The sequence below is a fragment of the Lepidochelys kempii genome, chromosome 3, assembly GCF_965140265.1.
Source record: "Lepidochelys kempii isolate rLepKem1 chromosome 3, rLepKem1.hap2, whole genome shotgun sequence".
In the NCBI taxonomy this organism is placed as follows: Eukaryota; Metazoa; Chordata; order Testudines; family Cheloniidae; genus Lepidochelys; species Lepidochelys kempii.
This window is the reverse complement of record NC_133258.1, coordinates 207,509,854-207,532,020: the sequence shown is the minus strand read 5'-3', so window position 1 is coordinate 207,532,020 and position 22,167 is coordinate 207,509,854. Positions and strand designations below refer to the sequence as shown.

At 46.8% G+C, this 22,167-nt stretch overlaps 1 protein-coding gene across 2 annotated transcripts in view; it reads left to right on the top strand.

Moving 5' to 3' along the window:
* Positions 1-22,167, top strand: part of TTBK1 (tau tubulin kinase 1) — a 156,725-nt gene that overhangs the window by 5,656 nt on the left and 128,902 nt on the right. The window contains exon 2 of one of the 2 annotated variants that reach the window (XM_073339827.1): positions 14,116-14,217. The exons of the other annotated variant lie outside the window; for it this stretch is intronic. The gene's annotated coding sequence lies outside the window, so the exon portion shown is untranslated. The remainder of the gene's footprint in view (positions 1-14,115; positions 14,218-22,167) is intronic. 2 annotated transcript variants of the gene reach the window in all.

Below are 22,167 nucleotides of genomic sequence, written 5' to 3'. Positions count from 1 at the left end.
ATGAGCCTATCAGTCTGTGGATGGTTACTGAGGTTTGTAGGGCCTGTGTTTAGAGCATTGCACATGAAGGGGATCCTGTGATCTGTCAGAATCTCCTTGGGTATTATTCCTACCTCGAAAAAAATGGGATGAACTCCTTTGCTATCGTCTTGGACACTGTGTGTCAGAGAGTGTGGCCTCCAGGTACCATGTAGCGTAGTCTGGAACCACAAACGCACATTGAGCTCAGGCCCACTTCTCCAGTGGGCCTCTCAGGTCCATCACTATCCTCTCAAATGGACTTCAGTAATCAGTAGGGGTACTGAAGGGGTCCTTACGTGAGGTTTGGGCCGTGCAGTTGGCATTTCGGGCAGGAGGCCAAATAGCATCAGACCTCCAGATAGACTCCTGTCCTAAAGAACCTCCATAGGATTCTATCTAGAGTTTTATCCATCCCTCAGTGTCCCCCGAACAAATGATTACGGGCTAGGTCTAATATTGCCCTTTGGTGTCCTGTCTGGCTTTCAAGATATCAAGAGAGGGAGATTCCACCACTTCCCTTGGGAGTTTGTTCCAGTGATTAATTACTTTCACTGTTAAAATTTGTTCCTACTTTCTAATGTGTTTTGTCTGGCTTCATCTTTCAGCCATTGGTTCATTACACCTTCCTCTGTTTAGATTAAATACCCATTTAGTACCTAGTATTTTCTCCCCATGAAGGTATTAATACACTGTAATCAAGTCACTCTTTGATCTTTTTGATGAACTTAACAGACTGAACTCTTTAAGCCTGTCACTTCAGCCCTGGAATAATTTTTGTGGCTCTTTGCTGCACCCTCTCCAGTTGTTCAACATCCTTTTCAAAATGTGGTACCAGAACTATGCTCAGTATTCCAGTATCAATCTCACCAATGCCATATACAGAGGTTAAATCTCTTACTCACTCCAATCTCCAATCTCTTGCTCACTATTCCCCTGTTTATTTTGCCTCAGCATCACACTGGGAGCTAATAGTGAGTTGCTTATTCATAATGACCCCTAAATCCTTTTCAGAAACACTGCTTTCCAGGATACAGTTCCCTATTCTGAATGTATGCCACACATTCCTTGTTCCTAGATGTATGACTTTGCATTTGGCTGTGTTAAAACACAGTTTGTTTGAATGGTCCTTTGTCTCTTCTGTATCTGAAAAGAAGCAGGCTGATGTACTTATATCATATGTGGAGAATTTTACAGTCTGTTAGGACCCCAGGAGGATGTCAACATCTACTAGGGATGAACATTTTTAAATTGGCAGGTCTGGTGAACTTGCATCGAGGAGTCCTAAAAGAGCTGGCTGAGGAGATTTGATGCCCACTAATGTTAATTTTAATAAATCTTGGAATACTGGGCATATTCCAGAAGACTCGAAGAGTGCTAATGTTGTCCCAATATTCAAAAGGGGCAAATGGGATGACCCAGGTAACTATAGGCTGGTTAGTCTGATGTCAGTCCCAGGCAAAATAATGGGAACACTGATATGGAATTAATTCAACGAAGAATTAAAGGATGGGAATATAAATAGTGCCAGTCAATATGGTTTTATGGAAAATAGGTCTTGTCAAACGAACTTGATTTAATTCGATGATGAGATTATAAAGTTGGTTGATAAAGGTAACTCCACAGTGGTAATATACTGAGACTTTTGTAAGGCGTTTGACTTAGTTCTGCGTGACATTCTGACTAAACTCGTAGTGCCATAATACCAATAAAGCACATGATAAATGGATTGAGAACTGGCTAGCTGACAGGTTTCAAAAAGTGGGGATCGTCACTGAATGGGGGCGGTGACACCCCCACCTGTGTTCTTGTTACGCACGATGCATACCATTGGCAGGGGCACCAACTCATCAGCACTGCGCTCTCCCAGTGGCCGTGGTGAGGAGGAGCAGCAAGGGCCACGCCACAGCTCACTTAGGCGTGGCTCTGCAGCCCCTCTGCCATGATGGGGGGTGGCGGGGCCAAAATTGAGTGAGTGGTGTTGCAACGTGGTGCATGGAGGTCTCAATAGCATTTTAGGTTTGGTCTTGTCACCCTCCCCATAATGCAGGAAAGGCGGTGGGGTTATGCCTTGAGCCATCTGTTGTTATCTGCACACTCTAGGGCACCCCACCATGGGGCCCACGCTGAGTGGCCTGTGGGGTGGCCGTCACTGCTCCTCCTCACTGCTGCTGCATGGTAGCTCCTGTGGCAGAGCTGTCCTTGGCAGCCTGCACCAGCAGCTCACTGTCACGGCCAGGATGTGGGCAGACTGACCTAATGGTCTGAGTATGACTCGGGGGCCAGGAGCCAGGCCAGGTTGGATACAAGGTGGACAGAGTCTGAGACGGGCCAGAGAGCAGACCGAGCGTGAGATGTCAGGAGACAGGAAGGGTTGGATACCAGGAGGTAGCACAGTAGAGGCCAGACTAAGCAGGGGAAACTCAGCTACATTGAAAATTTCCTGTTCCTTTGATTGGCTTAAATAAAAGCAGGGAATCAGTCTGGATCCTGGAGCTCTGCCAGTCAGAGTCCAGCACTGGCAGCTGTTAGCAGGTCATTGGGTGGCAGGTTGCAACTTACTAGTGCCGAAGACCCCTGTAGACCAGGGTTTGAGACCTGTGGTTCCTGAGATCCACGTTCCTTCTGCACTGCCCACAGGACTCACTCAGCACTAGCCTCAAGAGCTGCAGTGAGTGCCTGCCCTGCATAATGGAGTGGGCTGGTGGGGAGGCCTGGGGCATACCATGTGAAAAATCTCTTGCAGGGGGGACACACACACCCTGAATTGGATGTTTCCAGTGGGGTTTTGCAGGGATCAGTTCTAGTGCTGATGCTATTCCACATTTTCCTCAGTGATCTGGCAGTAAACACACTGCTGAGAAAGTCTGCGGGTGACCCAAAGATGGGCAGAGTGGTGAATAATGCTGAGAATAGGACAGTCATACCGAGCGGCCTGGATCAGCTGGTAAGGTGGGCCTATTCCAACCCAATGTGTTTTAACACAGCCACGGGGAAAGTCGCCCATCTAGGGACATGGAATGCAGGCCGTCCCTACAGCATGGGGGACGGTGTTCTCAAGAGCAGCGACTCTGAAAAGAATGTAGTGGTCAGAGCGGAGAGACAATTGAACGTGAGCTCCCAGTGCAGTCATATGGCCAAAAGGGCTAATGTGATCCTTGGGCATACCAACATGGGAGTAGTGAGAAAGCTAACGAGCCCCATCAGTACAAAGGAGACTGAAAGGCGACGTGATTCAGCATATAAATATCTTCCCAGGGAGAAACAACAGCGATAGTGTGGATTCTAGTATCCCGCAGGTGAGAGCCGCTGGAGAGGAACTTCTGGAGCATGGTAGTGCTGGGCCATCTACAGCCGTGATGCAGCCAGTCCAGCAGCACGGAGAGCTTACCTGTGCCTGTGGCCCCGAAGAGGCCTCTTTTAGTGCCTCTAGCGCTGACTCCGTGCTGTGCCGTGATTGTGGGGCAAGCTTGATGCTGGCTGATTTCATAGGTTGTTGGAACTTGGTGGTTACTCGGGTGAGTTGAAAGCCCAAGGAGTCTTCAAGGGCAGGCCAGCTTTGGTTGCATGCTGCCCTGGTGGGTTGGTGGGATGACTCTAACCTCTGCTTGGACGAGGTGGCGATCATACCAGGAGAGTGGCTTGTTGGTAACCTCTCCAGTGTCCATGTGTAGGCTGAAGATCCGATCCAGCAGAGGTGCCGATTTTCTAATGTGCTGGGAGGTGCTTGACCTTTGCTCTGTCCCAGGCCCCGGCCCCACTGCACCCCTTCCCCCAAGGCCCCGCCCCACCTCTTCCTGCCCTGTTCTGTCCCCTCCCCCAAGTGCCCCTGCCCTCTCTCCTCCCCCCCCTCCCAGCGCTTCCTGCACATTGCTGAACTGCTGATCCGTGGCGCGCAGGAGGTAGTGGGAGGGAGGGGGAGGATCTGATCTGGAGGGCTGCTGATGGGTGCTTAGCACCCGCCATTTTTTTCCTGTGGGTGCTCCAACCCCGGAGAACCCATGGAGTCGGTACCTATGGTATCCAGCATGTGCCTGGCTGCATGTGTGGGTCCAGGAACTGTCTGGAGAATCCAGTGGTTTCTGTGTGGACTGTGAGAACGTGTGTGCTGCTATACCGTTTGTATTCTCTGTGTGGGGCTGAGCTCATCGAGGGCCAGAAACCTGGGGGATTCTAGGACCATCGTGGGCAGCAGCTCCGTCACTTCCGCCAGGAAGTTGACAGAATTTCCATCTGGACGTCTCTTCACCACAAAGAGTCCTAGATTTCACCTGTCCTTCGACTCACAGATCATATATGGATGCACTTGAATGTTTTACTTTCTGGGGTTGTCTTCTGCCTCAGAGGCTGGAAGGGAACAGCGTGGCTACTCAGCTGCCTCTTTGATTTTTCTGGTTCATTCCAGGGTCTGTCTGTGCTTGTGGCATACAGAGCATCCTGTGGGGCTAGAGGTACTAGGGAGGTGGCATTGGACCACATTTCAGGGATGCAAGCAAGAAGTGAGGACAGGTGCTTCATCCAAAATGAAATTGTGGAAGGTGCAGGCTTGGTGAGGACTGGTCTTGCATTCGGCAGCAGAAGCTTCAGTCTGTTGTCGTCTTCTTGATTTTGCTGATCAAGGGACTAGCTTTGAGTGTGTTTAGATTTATCCTAGTGTGCAGTGCTCTTGGAGGATGTCTCTTCAACCCAGTGATAGTCAGGAGTTGGGAGAGTGGGAGGTATTTGGGTCACAGGCCTTGTGGTTAATCTCTCTGTTGCTGTAGGATCTGCTGTCTATCTACGTTCTTTCAAGTTAGTCGCCAGCCAGTTTTCACCTATAAGGCCCCATTTGAGGTCTTTCAAAGGGTAACTGAAGATTTGCTAAATTTCAGGAAGTCAAAGCTTATATGGAATCTGGATTTCTTCCCTGCAGCTTGAAGCTTTTAGGGAGCTGTCTGGTGATTGATTTCTGATTTCTTTCAGAGTATTGACATTTTAGGTGGAAGCACAGCTATTCAGCAGAGTGAGAGTGTCTTTTTAGTTCTGCTGTTTATTTTTATGAACGAGATGAGAAGATTATTTCTCCATTGGGTAAACTAGGCTGGACCTGAGGAAGCAATTCTGCTTGCAGAAAGATATTCAAAATGCTATTGTGTAACAAACTTACTCTGGCACCATTAGACAGAATGAGGCTATGCTCTGGATAATTAGTGAAGTTTGGGTTAAATCATCTTGCAAAATTATCGTGAACATTTGCTAACCCGGGTACAAAATCTCTTTTTTATTACTTTACTACAATTACGATTAAAATGAAAAACCTTAAATCCTATTTCTCTGGCAAATAAAAATCTGTAGAGAGATAGTAACATGACACGCTTTATTGGAGGCTTTTCCACCCAGTTGAATTTTGTGCATCTCTGCTCTTTAATAGGGGGACTTTGAGGGTTGTGTCACCCACTCGAGCTGCCACAGATAAAGTGCCAAAATACATCTGCAAGATGAAACAGTGAATCGCCCCTCAGCAGCAAACTGCATGAAAACTAAATGAAGTGAAATTATATTCAAGGGGCTTTTCTGTCAGTGGAGGGGTAAATGAAAAGGTCCTGTGTGGTGCTTTGAAAGATTTGATGGCATAATTAGAAGATACATGCTTGAGTCATAGAGCCTTCTGAACTTCTTTTAATGTGTTTTTGTGTCTGGTGAGTTTTTCATAGATTTAGGGATGAAAAATAGACTTATCTAAGTACGGTCTTATATCATACTTATTGCAATCTGCCAAGTTTTCGGTTGTACTCAGATCTGTTTTGTATCAGCTACAGACTGGATGTCCAAACTTTGCAACACAGGGATCTGCACATAATTTGATAATGCATATAGGTATTTACTATTAGCAAATGTACGCAAACAGCTATAATGTTTACTCCTACTTCTAGATCAGTGGTTCCCAAACTTTACAACCTGTGAACCCTTTTCACTAAAATGTCAAGTCTCGCAAACCCCCTCCTAAAAATGAATATTTCCAGGGATTTTCTCCTTTACCTGAGTATAAATTATAAAAGCAGTGATCTTGGAAACATAAAATTTGTTTTTATGACATGCTTATTACACACTATTTATTATTATTATTTATCATTACAGTATTTTTATTACATTATGAAAATGGCAACACTCTTCCAAGATCTCACTTTTGTAGCTTGTATCACTTTGAATAAGCCTGTTATAAGACAAAGCTCCTGTGTTTCATCAAGGAGTATCAGATGTGAAACAGCATGAAAGTATTTAAGAAGCCACTCAAAGAGTTCCTCCTACACAAGCATTCAGGTCTTGAGCAGTCCAGTACAATAAAGCTTAAACTTGTTCTTCATAATAATTTTAAAAACAATACTAACTGCCAATTTAATTTTAAAAACAGCAAAAAATATCCACCTCCCTTTCCATTTCTTATAAGGAGTCTTGAAGATTAAGTCTCCTCAGTGTGATAGATATGATTGCTTTGATCTGCTAAGCTCTTGGAAGTCCAGGGGCTCCATGCTGCTGGCCCCGTGCTGCCTGGGGTCCCTACAGACAGCTCTGTCCGCCATTAGGGAATTTTTCCCTGAGAACCCCCTATAACATTTCGTGAACCCCCAGGGGTTCACGAACCCCGTTTGGGAACCACTGTTCTAGATTAATAGAAGTTGTTTGTAGCTGACGTGTGAGGATACGTGTGCACAGCAAAAGGTGGATTTAAGCTAGCGTAGGCAAGCTAGCGTGAATCCACCTAGCAGAAGTAACTGTAGCAGGGAAAGCGGCAAAGAGTCCTGTGGCACCTTATAGACTAACATTCGTCGGATACCGACGAAGTGGGTATACACCCACGAAAGCTCATGCTCCCATACGTCTGTTAGTCTATAAGGTGCCCCAGGACTCTTTGCCGCTTTTACCGATCCAGACTAACACGGCCGCCCCTCTGATACTATAGCAGGGAAGACACCACAGTGTGGGTTTCAGTGCAGGTAGGGACCCTGGGTACATACTCAGCTCCCTAGCACACGCACACCCTGAAGCCCACACTGGGCTGTCTTCACTGCGGTTGTTACCTACAGTAACAGCCCTTTCTGGGTAGAGACACCCTGAAAAAGAAGTAGATCTCCTGAGGCCTGATTCTGATCTCTCTTACTCTGGTGGAAATCAGGAGTAACCCTGACGAAGCCATTCAGCCTGGTCTTCCCTGGGTTTTCCCCCCTGAAATTCCCCATCCTTTTTGCTATGGATTCAGTTCCGCTTCTGGTGGCAGCAATGGGAGGAGAGGGGGCAGTGGTTCAGACAAGGTGCCATCAATACTCGCATTTTAAGCACTGTATTGTTCAGATCTGCTCCGAGCACGGTTAGACAAGGTGGTGGTTAAAACGCCAGTGGGAGCCTGACACCCATCTACAGCAGTGCTCCTTCCATTGCTTCAACTGATGGAGCTGCACTGGTGATAGCGACGGTAGGAGAATAAGGCTACAGCAGCCACAGCTGTCTAGGCTCACTTGACTTGTGTCTCCATTGCTTGTACCTTCTAGGGTCATCTCCAGCTGTGCCAGGGGTGTCCAGGGCCACTGCCTGTGTAAGCCAATGGAGAATTCTGCTTTGCTGGTGTTTACACCACTCCCTTTGCACAGGTGTAAAGCACCCTCAGACTGCACCTGGAACATCAGTTAACTCTTGGATCTACTCTCAGTTTTGAACTAAACCGTTTGGGTTTCTGCTCATACCAATGCTTTTCAGAAAAAGTAAATTGCAGATAATTCCCCAAGTGTGGATCTGCTTTGGGGTCTTGCCACAAGCTAACTTCTGGTTAACAAATGGTACAAGACTCAATCCATAAAGAACTAAAGGATGGTAGATGCCAATCAATATGGCTGTGTGGAAAATAGGTCTAGTCCCGCAAACTTGATATTGGTTTTTTGATGAGATCACAAGTTTGGTTGATACAGATAGCTGTATTGATGTAATATAGGTAGAATTCTATAAGGTGATTGGCTTAGTACCTCACAGAATTCCGATTAAAAAATTAGCACTAGACAAAATCAATGTAGCACATATTAAATAGATTAAAAACTGTAACTAATTGATCTCAAAACATCAGTGTTGGTGAGGAATCATTTAGTAGGATGTTTCTGGTGGGGTCTGGGAGAGATCAATTCCCAGGTGTAATAGGGCGGCCTGCCCCTTTAAAGGTCAGGAGGTCTTTCAGTTAGCCGGTGATGGGGTGTACTGACCCCACACTGGGCCTGAAGGGGTTAAAGAGCAGTACTGGGCCCAGGTATCCCCACCCCTCCAGCCCTGCAGGGCATGCTCCAACTGAAGAAGGGGTTGAAAAGGGAGCAACCCAACTCAGAAAGGGGAAGGCTGGGGAGGAGGTCAGACCTACCCTGAAGGCTTCTGAAGTGGAGAAGCCTCCTTGAGGGGAGAAGGCTGCATGCTGAGTGTGGTTGGTGTTGCTGGTTTGGTTGCTGTTTCTTTTTACCTTATATCAGACTGGAAGCTGGTGGAGAAAGGCAGACGATAGGAAGTGACCTGGGGAGGGTAACTTGGAAGGCACTTTTGGGGGCCAGACACTGTTGCCCCTCCTAGGGCCCTGAGTTGGAGCCAGTGGAGTACATGGGCCCGGGCTCCCCTGCCAACTGCCCTACTAGAAGAGGGACATAGGCCTGCCTGCCTGCCCCGCCACACCTCTGATTAAGAGAGAAACTGGTCTGCAAACCCTACCCACAGGGAGCTGGCATCAAGGACACTAAGCAGTTAGGCCACGTGACTCACTGAGGACTCTGGTACATAGCCCCAGCCCACAACATCTACACTGGGTGTGGAAGTGGGACTTAAAAGGAGCTCATGTGGGATCCCGTAAAGGCTTCAGTTAGGTAGGGCTGGGACTGCCAGGAAGGACAGAGATGAGGGAAGCTGCAGCAGGCTTGAGGGAGCAGCTACAGGTGAGCGCTAAAGGGAGAAAAACCGGCTGCCGCAGGGCATAAAGAAACTGAATCCAGCTCCAGGAAGATGGCTGGGGACCCCTGACTCAAGGGGTTTGTCTACATGGGAGCTGGAAGGGGTAAATTCCTGCTCAAGGAGATGCACCTGCACTAGCTTTGATCGAGCTAGCACGCTAAAAATAGCAGTGTAGCCACTGTGGTGCGAGCAGTGGGAGGGGCTAGCTGCACTGGGTATGTACCTAGTGTCTTGGACTTGTGCATGCTAGCTCCTGTCACCACTCACGTCGCTGTGGCTACACTCCATTTTTAGCACACTATCTCTCTCAGGGCTGTGGATATGTCTCCTCAAGCTGGAATGTACACCTTCCAGCATCAGGATAGACGTAGCCAAGGAGAGAGAGAGAGAGAGAGACTGAATTGAACCCAGCTCCAGGAAGGAGGGCTGGGGATTTCTGACTCAAGGGGAGAGAGACAATGAACTGGGGTTGGGATCTGGAGGGTCAGTGTGTGTAAGGACTAAATAAACTGGACCCCAGAGGGGAGTGTTTTAATGACTGTTGGAGTGTGATGCTGAGTTATTGAGAAGCCCAGGGAGGAAAGGGAAACTGAAGCAAAGCACCAGAGAGCCACTCCTGGCCACCTGGAGCCTCCCAGGAGGTGGCTGGCCCTGTTACACTGGTTCAGTATTCAATATCTTTATCAGTGATCTGGAAGAAAATATAAAATCAGTGCTGAAAGTTGGCAAACGACACAAAGCCTGGTAATAACTAGAGACGGGGCCAGGATTATGCAGAATGCTTGGAAAGCTGGGAGTGAACAAACATGAGGTTTAATACAGCCTAATGCAAGGTCATACATCTAGGAACAAATAATGCAGGTCACATGTGCAGGATGCAGGACTGTATCCTAGAAAATAGCAGTTTTAGAGGTGATTCTAGTCTATTCTATTCTGTTTTATTCTATTCTATACAGGTTCTTATGCCACCCTCATGACCGCAGTATTGGAGCACTTTCCAGTGGTGCATCAGCAACATGACTGAGCACTGTCGTATGTGGCTAACTAGTAGAAGATGGGCTCCCAATGTGATCTTTGGACGTATAAATGGGGATATTGAGTAGGAGTAAGGAAATGGTATTTCCTCCATGTGTAGCACTGGTGGGACCATTGCTAGATATTGTGTTCAGTTCAGGCATCCACACTCTGAAAAGGATGTTGAAAAATAGGAGTGAGTCCAGAGAAGAGCCATAGCAACGTTTCAGGAATTGGAGAGCCTCCCTTACTGCAGAATGCTGAGCTCAGTCTATTTAGTTTATCCATGAGATGATGACTTGATCAAGTCTGTAAGTACCTACACGGGAAGGAGAATTCTGATAGCACAGGGCTGTTTAATCTAGCACACAGTGGTGTAATGGTGCAGGTCTAGAACCCAAGGGTACCTTTGTCACTACCCAGGGAGATGGGTGAAGCAGCCTCTCATTAAACCTGAATGGTCAGGCCCCACAGGAAGTTTTGTCAGAGTACCCAAGACCTGTGGCCGCCTGATTGTCTCACACCTGCTACTTAAGCCAGGCAGTGAGCTGAGTGGTTGTCTGAGCAATTGTGCAGACTTCCTATTGCTGCCACACTGGCCTTTGCTCTTGACTGGCACCTGCAATCCAGATCCAACCCTGTCCTGATTCCCGACCTGTTCCTCTTTCCTAGCTCCTGCCCTGTGCCTGATCCTTGCTACTCTTTGGTTCCTGCCCTTTCATCTTGCTCCTGACCATCAGCTACCAGTTGTGGCTCTGACGTCTGATTCTGGCTCAACCGTTGGCCCTGGCACATAGTACCAGACCCTGGCTCCGATCCTCAGCTTTGGTTCCTGGTCCTGACTCTGGTGTGACTCCCTGGCTCTGGTTGTTGGCCATTGACTCTGGCTCTGATCCCTGCTTCTGTTCCCTGGCCTAGATGCCTGCTCTGCTCACTAGACCTGAGGCTTGCTCTGGCCCTATGCCAGACCACCTACATCCCAGTTCCTAACACATAACGTGATCTAACAGCTGCAAGCTGGAGCTTAACAAATTCAAACAAGAAAGAAATGTACATTTTTAACAGCGAGGGCGATTAGCCACTGGAACAATTTCATAAAGGTTCATGGTGGATTCTCCATCACTGGCAATTTTGAAATCAAGGTTGGATGTATTTCTGAAAGATCTAGTCTAGCACAACAAGAAGTTACTGGGCTCAATGCGGGAATCACTGCATGAAATTCTCTGGCCTGTGCTGTGCAGGATGTCAGACAGGTTATCATCATGGTCCCTTCCAGCCTTGGAATCTGTGGTTCCATGAAAATATGACCCTGGAAGCTGTGCAGCCCTGGTTTACATGCTGATGTAGGTGGTGCTGTAAAGTGTAACAAAAGAGAGGTTCTTTCTCAAGACGGGCTTTTTGCAATCTGGTGACTTGCTCCTGGCTTCTCTCTGCTCTGGCCAGGGAAACTATATTAGGATCTCGTGAGTGCACTTGCTTAAAGCGTACTACAGAGGCACTAACATTATTTTCCTGGCCTAAGTGAAATGTAACTGCTTTACAAAACCAAGTCTTGTCTACACTGGGAATGTTACAAACATTTCCCACTGGTGTTAAGTGTGGTCCAGTGGAGCAGTTGGGAGTTCCTGTGGGTATTGTTTTGTAGAGTTCTTAGTGTACAGCTGGCCGAGCTTGGTTCACTGAAGGAACCTTCTTGGCAGAGAGACTGGACACAACATTTCTACAGCCTATAGGTGCTGGTTGCTGTCTGGCAGGGAGAGTGATACTTGGCCCTCCTGCCACTGGTAAGCTGCATATGCAACCGCTGTTGTTTTTTGAACTCTGCAAGCCATTCTGAGGGACTTTAGCTTTGAGAACTGAGTTGGACCTCCCACATGGTCATGTCAGTCACAAGACAGGCCCAAGAATGTTTCTATTAAAGGAAAAGGACTAACACTGATATCTTTTGGTGATATTTTTGCCAGGATAACTTTTCCTCTTGTTCTTTCTTTCTCTTTTTTAGCTTGCTGTCCATCCTTATTGCTTCCTCCTTCTCCTCCTCCTCCTTAGTTCTGGTTTAGTTTGTTACCAGTATTTCTGTGGCACGATCGCTCAGTCTCTGAGTGCCTGATGTTGTTAATACAGTCTCTGGCTGTATGAAGTTGGGGTGTTTAGCTGTAGGGGATGCCTCTCTCCAAATCACCATAGGGATTTTGCTTATTTGTGAATGATGGTTTGCAGAGCAAACCCGGCAGAGATGCAAACCAACTTCCCATCAGGTTGGCACATGCTCTGTTTGGATCAGTGGGCCATACCCTGGCCTGTCTATGGCCCCTTTATGCTGCTCTGCCAGCGCAAAGGGGCCATAAAGCTGTCTTGACCAGCCCTGTGAGGATTTCTTCCCCAAAGGGGGAATCCCTTGGGGAGTTGGAGCTGTGGTGCCCCTCCTGACTCCTGCTGTATGAGATGTGGCTGGAGAAAGAGGCATGCTCACAGCACCATGGCACTCTGGCTATCCTCAGAACAGCCTCTTAGGAGCCATCTGGAGCTTAGGGCAACCAGCATTAGTCTTTTCTCAGTTGTGCTGGGGGCCAAACTGGGTCCAGCTGACTCCCGAATTGGGGAGCCACAAAGTGGTGTAAAGCTACCTTTGCCATGTCTTGTTTCTAGCTATGTTCTTGTGCTGAGCACAGGCCAATCTTCGCAGAGGAGAGGTCCCTGCATCTCCAGGTCGCAAGGGTTGCTTTTGTTATGGTCACACTGTTATGAATTCTTAATGACTCAGGAAGTTCAGACCTTCCAGATATTCCCCCAGATCTGTCAGCCTGACCTTTTGATGTTCCAGAAAGCGTCGGAATGCTGTGTATCATTGGTGCAGAGTGTCTAAGCCAGTGGTCCCCCGACTTTTTTATCTATGCCCCTCCTCCCCTGTATCTGGTCTGCACTCCCGCGGGAGCCAAGGGTGGGAGTGGGGCCATGGTTGGGGTGGGTCCGGAGCAGAGCTGGGGCAGAGCAGGGCTGGGTGGCACTCCCTCTCCACCCCCCTCCGTAGCAGCTGGTCCATGCCCTTCTATGCCCCCCTGAATGTTTCTCCACGCCCCCTTAGGGAGGTGCGCCCCCCAGTTTGGGGACCACTGTTCTAAGGCATGGAAAATGACTTCCCCACAGGCCAATGAGATGAGTGCATTCCAGAGCAGGGGAGTCCAAGGCACAGGTAGCAGCTGGGCCTGCTGCCTAAACAGCATCCACCAGAGCACAAACAAAGTAATACAGAAATATTTGTGGCTAAAAGCCGCCATTCGTCACCTTTCAGACTCCTGCTGTCATATGCCTTAATAGCACATGACTGGTTATTTTGTAATTGCTGTGTCCAATTGTGCAGAAAGGACGCTATATGGTTGAAACACATTAGGTCAGTGCAGTGTACTTTATTGATCACCTCGTTTCCTGCACTATCATACCATGCTCATTACATGCTCTTCACATTTTTCCTGTGATATTCTTGGGCTGTTGGGCAGCTGTGGGATTTTTTTTATGCAGAGACTTTAGCATGGTTTTAATACTTTTAAAACTGATTTTGTTGAACGTTAAAAGTAGAAACATCTCCTTGGAAGTGCATGAGGGGCTTAGTCCTGAGAGATACTGAGCATTGTCAGTTCCCATTGACGTTTGTAGATCCCAATAGATGCTGGTTGGTCACCTATGGGTTCTTGATTTCTGACTGCCCACAAACCTTTTTGTTGTTTTTTCCTATTTTGCCCTTGTCCTTTCAGTTTCTGTGCAGCCCTGTCCCAGTGCAGCTGGCTTCACAGTGTATTTTAGGTGGATTTACATAGGGAAAGGCTTTGAGTCATGCTTTAATTCTCTTTACAACTCTCTTCTCTTCCTCTCCTTCAAGTTTTAAGGGGGAGACTGCATTCCAGAAATCCACTCATCTTGCTCATCTCGCTTTTGTAGATACACAACCAGGTTTGTGCTTTTTGTCTTGCCTGTTGTAAAAGTTGTAGTTCTTGTGGGTTTTTTAAAACACTACTAGGACCTAATATTAAGATGGATCCTTCCTTTATTGGGGAAACTTTGGTAAAGTGGAACGGATCCTGGAGTCCAACAGCCTAAATAAACATTGCCTGTTCTAACTTTTCTAATTTATAGGCTTCCAGGGGTGAGGATGTGCCCTGAAATAAAAAGGGATATTGCAATTCTTCAGCAGTGAGCTTAACACACTTAAGTGTTTCCAGGACCTTTGGTAAAATGGTGAGAGACAGACTTCCCTGGCTTCGTTCTGCTGTATGAAGACAAAAGTGCATTTGATGAGATTTCAGACTGTTACTGTTTACTTTTTGCCTGTGTCTGAGCAAATGCTGCTGCAGCGAACCTGAACGGAATGATACTTAATATAGGAGAGCGGTCTGTTGTACAACACAGAGATTTCAACAAGGAAAATTGTGTATTTAAAGTTTTTATTTTGACAGCATTGAGATCCCATAACATTTGTTTAAGTGGTTTTAGGGGGAAAAACAATCCGAAAATGTTACTTCAAATGAAGGGCTCATTTGAAGTGTCCAGTGCATATAATCAGACTGCCTATACATTACTTCCCAACTGGCTGTGCATTAATTGGTCTAAATCACTACAGAGTGCAGGGATTCCTGCTAGTTATTTATTGATGAGGGGATATGCACTATACCTCTTAGCATGCCCACCTATACAAAAACTGCCACATCATCTGATTGCCATAGTACTCCTATAGGAAAATCATTCTCTCCAAGGCTTTTTATCTGAGCTTGTTTCCTGCTGCCTATCCCAGACTGCCTGCCTGTTGGAGCCACGTCTCTGTGTGTGTAGATTTCCAAATCCATACACAGAGAGTCATCAGCTGCTGCTGGTTTACAGTAATTGTCTTAGTTTTCTTGAAAGTCGAACTGAAAAATAGGTCCACAGCATTAGCACTTGAGTGCTGTTACCTAGTGCGGGATGGATGTAATGTAAGAGGAGCAGCTAGACAGAACGGTTCTTCAGATCTAATTGAGCCCATAATGTCAAGGGCAGCAGGAGAAGCACTGTCGCTTGACTGAGTATAAGTAAAATAAAGCAAAGTTTCTGCACCGTGAGGTTCTGCAATACATGCTGGAGGAGGCATGGTGAGGTTGGAGCTGGGTGGATTCTACCCTTCTTCAGGCTGGAGTTGTTCAAGGACAGGGTTTACCCTCTCATGCTCTCGTTTCTTTCTTTCCATCTGACTCTCCATTCTGGTCACCAGGAAAATGATCACACAATAGCCTAACACTGGATTTGAATGCAGCATCTCTCCCAACCTTGGCATCTCTTTGTGGGAGTAAACCAGTCACTTCCTGTCAAGGTGGTCCTTTCTCAGGGGGACCCTTCCTGCTTGTAACAGGGAGGCAGGAAGTTCTGTCTTTTTTGTGTGGACAACATGCAATACAATATCGTGATTTTATGTAGTGTCCTCATGTCTTTCATATACACTCCAAATGCCCCCAAGTGCTTGAGCGAGCTCATACCTCAGTCACTGTTCAAACCCTGCATTTCTCTGAGGGTGAAATTCACCCTGGGTGGAGGCCCAGCACAAGGCTTATGTACTGTTCACGTCTTACTTTAGCCACGTTTTAAAGAGATGCATAGGCCGTGCATGGATCCTCAGCCCAGGGTAAATTTCATTCATGTCCACCATCTCCCCAGGGCAGTATGGAGACTTTTGTTGTGACTACGTAATGGCATAGGTGTGCGTGACACATCCGACATACTGCTTCAAGGAGCCTTCATTCCATGGCTCTGACCCTGCTCCTGCAGTAATAAGTGCAGTATGGGCCAAATTCTCTAGCACACCAGGGTGATACGATGTGATACGTAGTGTGCTTCCAGTGATACGAAGCAGCCATAAACTTGGCTCAGCTGGTGGCTAAACTGGGCTTACAGTGGCTCAGCGTCCCCATACAGTAATACAAGGCAGCCAGAGTATATGGGCGATTCTTGCCCGACGTTTTCCCATCACCATAGAAAGATTAATTAATTCATTGACATTAGCGATTCATTGTAATACCCCATGAGGTAGGCAGTTATCATTAGCCTCATTTTACAGATGGGAAGCAGGACTCAGATTCTCCCCACCCTGGAGGTTTTGTTCTGTTTCAAAGCATATGACTTATAAAACTTTCCAGTGTTTTTAATTTTCAGTGACAGTTCAGGAAACAGACAAATATGCTCTGCACCATTTGCAACTCAGCACGACAACACTGAGAACTGTGAGTGAAAGGAATACTACTCAGGCAGTTTACTTCACTTAAGGGGTTTGTCCAGCCCAGCTTTTAAAGGCCACATCATTGTTATGCTACCTCTCTTCTCCAGATTCACTTCTTTTGGTCAGTTTATCACTACTAATTTCTGCCCTAAAGCCTGCCATTTAAAAATCCCACCCAGTCCAAACAAAACATTGAAAAAGTAACAAACAAGATGCATACGAGAGAAAATGTATATGATCTACGGTCCTTGTAAACAGCTGGGGGAGGGCGGGGGGGAAATCCAAAATGGTACTTAGGCGCTTCATTGTTCAGCATTGCAGCACCTAACTTCTAGGTGCCTAAAAGATCACAGGGACAACACTGCGATCCACAGAACCTGAGTTAAGCACCGAGACTCTATACAATGAAGGGGGAGAGAGAAGCGCTTTAGACTGCAGTCCACAAAAGCCAGCATGGTAGGTGGGGAGTTGCCTAAACTAATTGATGGGAGGTGCGTAGGAGAGGGAGGTTCTAAGCACTGCCCCTCACTTGATGATTGGTGCCTCCCTGCAATCTGGCTTTAGGTGCCTATCTCTGCTTAGTGATCCACGAATGGGAATCTGCCTCCTTAGGCGCCTAAATTGTTTCTTGTGAGATGAGTGGATGATGGAGGGAAAGAGAGAGGAGGCTGAAGGGAAACCTCAAGACTTGCAGATGCAAGTTGGACAAGAGTACTGTGAGGGTAGACTTATGGATCAAGGAAGTGGCCCATAGAAGCTGGTGACTATGAGAATCAGGCAGAGGAAAAGTCTGGCTAGCGATGGAGAAATACAGCTGAGGAACAAGTTCACTGAGCTGGAAACTGAAAGGAAGAGGCAGGCAGTAACAGAAGATGGGAGAACAAAAAAGAAAAGAATAGCTGGCTCTACAAGGATAGGGGAAGAGTCAATGGACATAGCCAGAGTTTGGAGTCTGGGATGACTCACAGATTGCAAGGGAGAACAAAACACAAGAGGACTTGTAGCCAGAAAGAACAGAAGGAGGAAGGCCAGAGAATTGCACCAACACCAGGAAGAGGTAGGTCTGCTTGAATGAGGACTCACTACTAACAAGAACAGACAAGCCTGTCACCAGAGCTGATCTGGAGAACAGAAAGGTGTGTTGTCTGCCAGAAGTGGATGGGACTGAGGCGGAATAGGATCCTCATGGGAGTGGGAAAGAATCTACTGTTTGTCCTTCTCATGGGAACAAATGATACAGCTGAATTCTCACTGAAACATATCAAAGGAGACTACGCCAGGCTGGGGAAGATGTTTGAAGAAATGGAGGCTCAGGTGACCTTCATTGGGATTCTACCTGTCCCTAGACTAGAGGAGCAGGGCAAAGGCGAGATGAGATTGTGATGATCAACAGATGGCTCACGCAGTGGTGCTATAAGGAAGGCTTTGGGATGACTACTGGGAGGCATTCATGGGCTGAGGGCTGTTCCCGTGGGATGGGCTCCACCTGAGCAGGGAGGGAAATAGATTTCTGGGATGGAGGCTGGCACAACTGATTAAAAGAGCTTTAAACTAGGAAATCAGAGGAGGCGGTTGGGAGGTCTGAGATAGTCTCCACACCTGATTCGAATAATGAGTGGGAGGAAAATCAAGTGAAAGAGGATACATCGATGGAGAAAGGAACACGGGTAGGAGAATGGACAACAAGAGGACGGGTGCCAATACCAATGACACTAAGTCAGGTAGTTGATGCTGGCAGCGGAATGACAGCACATCATTGGGTGAGGAATGTGGGCAACGCTGAGCAGAAACAACTAAGATGTCTGTCCACCAATGCAAAGAGCCGGACACACAAGCCTAACAAATGGAGGAACTAAAACCACTGGTGCAGGAAGCGAAGCCAGATGCTGTAGGGGCAATGGAAACATGGTGGAATAATAATCATGACAGGAGCACCGGAAGGACAGAAATAAAGGTAAAGGGGGTGGAGTAGCATTGTATATTAATGACGTGCTAGACTGTAAAGAAATTAGAAGTGATGGAATGGAGCAAACAGAACCTGTTTGTGCCAAAATCACATTGGAGAAGAAAGGTAACAGAGGCTCCACTGGGACGGTGCTGGAGTCTGCGAGACCCCCCTTCCCAGGATCCAATCGGGATATGGAGAGAGACCTCTTTAACATTTTAATGAAATAAATGCTACTGGGAATTGTGTGATTATGGGAGACTTTAATTTCCCAGATGTTGGTTGGAGGACAAACGCTACTAATAAAGGCAGGGCCCAGACATTCCTGGATGTGATGGCTAAGAGATTTCTTCACCAAATAGTCCCCGAACCAACAAGAGGCAATGTCATTTTAGATTTAGTATCAGTAAATAGCAATGACTTCATAGAAGAACTTGTTAAATGTGGAGGACAGCCTTGATTCGAGTGATCATGAATTTAAACTAAATGGAAGGATAAACAAAAATAGGGCTGCAACTAGAATCCTTGATTTCAGAAGGGCAAACTTAAAAAAAAATTAAGGGATTTAATTAGGGAAGTGGGCTGGAGTGAAGAACTCAAGGATCTGAATGTGGAGGAGGCTTGGAACTGCTTTAAGTCAAAGTTGCAGAAACTATATGGAGCCTGCATCTCAAGCAAGGGGGAAAAAATCATAGGGAAGGGTTGGAGGCCAAACTGGATGAACAGGCATCTCAAACAGGTGATTAAGAGAAATCAGAAAGCCTACAAGGAATGGAAGAAGGGATGGATCAGCAAGGAAAGCTACCTCTTGGAGGTCAGAAAGTGCAGGGATAAAGTGAGAACTGCCAAAAGCCGAGCAGAGCTGGACCTTGCAAAGGAAATTAAAAACCCATAGTAAAAGGTTCTTTCGCCATATAAATAAAAAGAAAAAAAGGAAAGAAGAAGTGGGACCACTAAGCATTGAGTACGCCAAAGAGTAATTGGGATAAAAACACTGTTTTACTAATGGTAGATCGTGCCAGACTAACTTGATCACTCTTTGAGGAGATAACTGATTATCTAGATAAAGGAAATGCAGGAGATATGATCTACCTGTAAGCATTTGAGACAGTTCCACATGGGAAATTATTAGTTTTCACTGGAGAAGATGTGGTGTAATACAAGAATTGAAAGATGCTTAAGGAACTGGATGAAGTGGAGACAACAATGGGTCATGCTGAAAAGTGAACTGTCAGGCTGTAGGGAGATTACTAGTGGAATTTCTCAAGACTTGGTCTTGGGACCAATCCTATTTGACATTTTCATTAGTGAGGTTGGCACAAAGAGTGGGAGTGTGCTAATGAAATTTGTGGATGACACCAAGTTGGGAGGTACTGCCAATACAGAGGAGGACCGGAATATCATACAAGAAGATTCGGACAATCTTGGAAACTGGAGTAAATAGAAATGGGATGAAATTTAATAGTGCAAAGTGCAAGGTCAAGCACTTAGGGACTAACAACAAGAATATTTGCTAGAAGCTGGGGACGTATCAGTTAGAAGCAACAGAGGAGGAGAAAGACCTAGGTGTATTGGACCATCACTGGATGACTATGAGCCCCTAATGTAATGTGGCTGTGAAAAAGACTAATGTAATCCTAGGATGGATCAGGTGACCTATTTCCAGTAGAGACAGGGAAGTGTTAGTACCACTAGATAAGGCATCTGGAATACTCTGTGCAATTCTGGTCTCCCAGGTTTAAGAAAGATGAATCCAAACTGGAACAGGTGCAGAGAAGGGCTACTGGGATGATCAGAGGAATGGAAAACTAACCTTATGAGAGGAGACATAAGGAGCTTGGCTTGTTTACTGTAACCAAACGAAGGCTTAGGGGAGATATGATTGCTCTCTGTAAATACATCAGAGGGATAATCCTGAGGAAGGGGAGGAGTTATTTAAGTTAAGGGCCAATATTAGCACAAAACCAAAGGGCTATAAACTGGCCATCAATAAGTTAAGGCTTGAGATTAGGCGAAGGTTTCTAACTATAAGAGGAATCAAGTTCTGGAACAGCCTCCCCAGGGGAGTAAAGAGGTCAAAAATCCTAACTTGTGTCAAAACTGAGCTGATAAATTTATGGAAGGGTTGGTATGATGAGACAGCCTATAACAGTATATGGCCCACCTGTGACTGCTATTAGCAAATATCTCCAATGGACAGAGATGCAAAACTAGATGGAGAGAGCTCTGAGTTATTACAGATAATTATTTCCCGGGTGTCTAGCTGGTGGGTATTGCCCACATGCTCAGGGTCTAACTGATCACCATATTTGGGGTCAGGAAGGAATCCTCCTAGGTCAGATTGGTAGAGACCCTGGGGGGTTTCACCTTCCTCTGCAGTGTGTGGCATGAGTCACTTGCTGGTTTGAACTAGAGTAAATGGTGGATTCTCTGTAACTTGAAGTTTTTAAATCAAGATTTGAGGACTTCAGTAACTCAAGTTATAGGCCTATTACAGCAGTGGGCGGGTGAGGGTCTGTGGCCTGCAATGTGCAGGATGTCAAACTACATGATTATGATGGTTTCTTCTGGCCTTAAACTTAGTGAGCCTGAGACTACAGAGTTACTCTCTGTCTCTCGGCCCAATGACTATTGAAATGTTTATCCACCTCCTCCAGCTGGATTTTGAATGGGAACTGATCTGGTAGGCAGCCTCTGAGCATGCCTACTGGATCAGGCCCCACATGCAACTTCAGCGGACAAATGCCTACCTTCCCCAGAGTTCATGAATCTCTCTGGGGCTTAGGCGGGAGATAGGTATCTGGCAGTCCAGAGTGACCCAGCAGTGCACATGCCCAGAGGCAGAGGGAACTTTTACCCTGAACTTAGGCCCCAAGTGAGTTTAGGCACCCACAGGTTTTAGCAGGAGTTTTGTGGATCACAGTGGAGCCGAAACTGGGATTCAGGTATCTAAACCCCAGACTTAGGTGCCTATGTCTGGGGTTTAGGCACCTAAGTAGCTTTGTGAATCCCACCTCTACTCCCTTCCCATTGCTCTGTGTTGCTGCCTCCCTTCCAAGGCCGAGATCCTCAGCTCCCTTTGCACTTCCTGGATACAGGGCCTGCAGTGTAGTGTGCCTGTCCCCTGTAAGTTGTGCTGCTGCCCAATCATGCACCTTATAAGGGCTGCAGGAGGGATCCTCTCTCTTGTGCCACTCTAAGAGATGTGCAGCGAATAAGGGAAGGGTGCAACAGGCATCACTCAGCCCCTGGGGTGCATACTGGGCTACGTTCATACCTGGAGTAACTTCATTCGGTCCAGCTGAGGTACACCAACTCCTCATTAGGTTCTCACACTGCAGCGCTCCTGGACATGCTGGCTGGGGAGAAGGAGCCTGGGATGGAGCCCAGACTGCCTCCAGCAATGCAGAGCACTAGCGCTACCAGTCCACGAAGCAGACCTCTCGCTGGTTCTCACTGAACAGAACTGAAACTTGGCCTGATGTCCACTGCCCTTTCCTGGATGTCAGAAGAGCTGCTGTCCCATAGTCCACTCTTCACGTGTCCCTGCATCTATGAGAAACTCCAGACCCCTTTGGCAGCACGTTCTTCTGCTACACTTCTAAAATATTTGTTTTGCCTCTCTCCTCTGTTTAATGATTGGTTTGTATTCTAGCTTATATCATTAGGGGGAGTGGTTTGCAGTCTCCTTTCCCAGTGGCATACAGTTGCTCTCTTTTTCTCAGGTTTCAGAGTAACAGCCGTGTTAGTCTGTGTTCGCAAAAAGAAAAGGAGTACTTGTGGCACCTTAGAGACTAACCAATTTATTTGAGCATAAGCTTTCGTGAGCTACAGCTGTAGCTCACGAAAGCTTATGCTCAAATAAATTGGTTAGTCTCTAAGGTGCCACAAGTACTCCTTTTCTTTTCTCTTTTTCTCCTAATCCTTTCCTGCATTCCTTGCATGTATTGTCTCTTTGTTTTAGAGCACGACTCTCTCTCCTTTGAGATGCTAGTTGCAT